General features: G+C 43.9%; 1 protein-coding gene across 5 annotated transcripts in view; it reads right to left on the minus strand.

The window, feature by feature from the left end:
• The window catches only part of Fryl (FRY like transcription coactivator), a 239,220-nt gene that overhangs the window by 203,286 nt on the left and 32,633 nt on the right, over positions 1–3,301 (minus strand). The window lies entirely within an intron of this gene.

Here is a 3,301-nt window from a genome sequence, read left to right on the forward strand (position 1 = left end):
GAGTTTGTTGTGGCTCACACCTTTAGTCCTAGCACTCAAGTGGCAGGGACAAGCAGCTCACTGTAACCTTCCAGGCCAGGCTAGGCCTCCATAGCCAGCTCTAGGCCAGCCAGGGCTACACAGTAAGAGCCTGACTCAAAAACAAAAACAAAGTATCCAACTGTCTCTATGGGGATACAGGAGAATGCGAATCAACCTTGAGGGCCCTAATTTTCTTTTCCACACCATCATCTTTCTCAAGTGCGTTACAATCTTAAAGGAAATGCCAGTTTAATACTTGTTTCTTGGAGAAACGGGCCATGGTAGTGTTTCTTTAGCTTAAGGACACAGCATCTGGGGACTTGGGACAATGACCTTGGAGCTACCTTTCTTCCTACACAGGGCCCCTAAGGCACAGGTGCTCTGCAGTGCTGGAGGTGGTATCCCTGTGCTAGCACAGAGGTCTGCAATTAGCCGGTGACCTCGGAAATACCATCCCATGAGTACAGCCCCACATGCAGACTGACAGCTGGACGGCCAGATTAGTGTGGGGGCCACTTGTAAAAGCAAAACAGAAAAACAGCCCAAAAGGATGGCTTAAAAACTAAATGGAGATTGCCTATGCATTCCACGCAGCTGGAAAATGCAGATGTGAGCAGCCATGAGAAGACCACCTGGCTACATTAAATAAGCAAGCTAAGGAACACTGTGGACCACTCTGTGTTTAAGAAAATAGCATGTTAAGTTGGGCGTGGTGGCAGGCCTATAATTCTAGCATGTGGTAGGGTTGGGGGGAGAGGAAGGCAGGAGGATCGGGAGTTCTAGACAGTGTGTTAGACACCAGCTTAGGCGGCAGGAGACCCTGTCTCTAAAGTAGGGTTGGTGGTCTCAAAAGCACTTAAAGTCACATGAGAAGTGGGTCAACTGACTGCCACAGCAGACTTGCGTACACAGGGATAGGAGAGGTATGAGTTCTGTGTTATTGAAACAAGTTTCCACAACAAGCTGATTCCTCCAGTTTCATAAAGTCATGTAGCCCAGGGTTGCTTTTTTGAAAAAAAAAAAAAAAAAACCATGGCCACTTCCCTCCTCATCCATCAGGGGGACCCCCTTTGCTGTTGGTAGCAATCTAACACACCCCCGAGTGCAGACAGAATAATGGTACTCCGTGGATCAGTGACTGAGCCTGCAGATATCCTGGCCACCCTGAAATGCCACTGTTGTCCATTTCCTCAATGCTGGGGAAGCCTAGGAAGGCACCAGGGCACACGGCTGAGACTGCCATGTCAGCGTGGGACAGGGGCTCTCTAAAATGTTCCCAGCTCTGACTCAAGACCTTAGAACACTTGCAGAATTCTACAAGCAAATATTGTTTATATTCCTTCTCAAAAGAAAAGGAAAAAAAAAAAAAAAACAGGCCAGAAATGTAAACACATCCGAAGTAGGGAAAAAAAAAGTAAGGCTTCTTTGGAAGGTACACCATCTATTAATTACACTTGATGTAGAGTTTGTAGTGGAGCCTGATGGATTCACCACAGATTCTTTTGGGGGTTGTTATTTTTATGAATTCTTGAGACGTTTGCACAATGTGTCTCATTCAGATTCACCTCCCTCCATTTCCCTATCCACCCAACTCTGGGTGCTTTTTGTTTTTTAAGTTCATCAAGACCAATTTGCTGCTCAAAAAAATTTCCACATGTGGCCCTCCATTGGGGCGTGGTGACTCACCAGGGCTATACTCCCACCCACCCAGCACCTAACAGCTGCTTACAGGGTGGGATGTCAGGCCCAGCTCCCCTCCCCACACTGGGATCTGGTTTGTCTTGGGCCTGCACAGATCTTGTATGTGCCATCAGGACCGTTATGAGTTCTCGTGTGCCGCTGCCCTGATGTGTCCACAAAAACATCGTTTCCCTGTAGTCATCCCCTGCCTCTCGCTCCTACACGGTCTGCTCCTCTTTCTCAATGATCCTTGAGCCCCGGGAGGAGGGCTTCAGTACATATGTTCCCTTTGGGGCTGAACACTCTGCATCCTCGAGTTTTTGTTGCCTTCACAAATTATGGGTCTCTTGTTAATCGCCATCTACTGCAAAGAGAAGCTTCTGTCTGTGCTCTGTCCCTGAACCACTCTGACATAGGATAAAATTTCAAAAAAAATAACTCAAGATTTAAAAAAGGAGAATGAAAGAGGCATTCTTTAGTATAGTAAATTTAAAATAGGTTCAAAAATGTTACTAAGCAAAAAAAAGGGGTGGGGGAGCACGGGAGCAAGACTTAGAAATCAGCTTATTGACTAATATACATAGTTCTAGTATACAGTAGGCGCTCGGTATATGTACAGTTGTTACCAGCAGCAAGGGGAGGATTCTTCTGAGAGGCAATCACAGATATACAATACCAAACTAAATTTAAAATACAGAGGGAAAATACTCTTATTACTAGGTGATGGTTTTAAACAAGTGATGTTTCTCTTAAACTTTTCCCCAAACATTTGTTATTATGATAATCAGAAAAAAAAAAACTTTTAAAAGTAAAATCTCAAGAGGACTGTATTATGGATGAAGGTATGTGCCCCATCCCTAAACTCTCATTCTGACATACTAACCCCAGTAGAGGAGGTGAGGACTTTTAGGGGCAGTCAGGTCATGAGGATTCGGTCCCCGGAATGGGAATGTTACTGTTACTAAAAGCACAGGAGAGCTCGCTTCCTCTATCTATTAAACCAAGAAGTAGGCTTGGGCCAGACACCAGATCTGCCTTGATCATAGACTTCTCACCTCCAGGACTGAAAGACTAACTTGACGCACCAGTCTACGGTATTCCTTGCCATATCCCAAGCTGACTAAGGCTGATGATGTTGAACAGTAAGAAACAGTAAAAACCCTCACACACTGCATACTGGGAAGAGAAAGTCAGAGAGCAACTCCAGACACTTCGACACATTCTTCAAAGAAGAAACACCAACCAGGATTTCCACTCTTGGGTATACAAACACAAAATGATAATATATTCCCCCCACAAAAATCCATGAGTGCCTGTTCACTGTATCATTTTATACAACAGCCAAATGGTCGAAATAACCAAATGTTAACTAGCAGTGAATGGATAGGTAAAACTGGTTTATGTACCTGCTGGAATATTATACTACCAAAAAAATTATATATCATATCAATATGTATCCACATTCAACTGTGGAGATGGGTGTTCAAGTCTGTGAATACACAGTAGCCACAAGTTCTATATTTTAAGTTGATCATTCATAGTGGTGTACAAATTATACCTCAATAAAACGGCTTCTTTCTAAATGTATATATATATATAT

The sequence above is a fragment of the Mastomys coucha genome, unplaced genomic scaffold, assembly GCF_008632895.1.
Source record: "Mastomys coucha isolate ucsf_1 unplaced genomic scaffold, UCSF_Mcou_1 pScaffold22, whole genome shotgun sequence".
NCBI classification, from domain to species: Eukaryota; Metazoa; Chordata; class Mammalia; order Rodentia; family Muridae; genus Mastomys; species Mastomys coucha.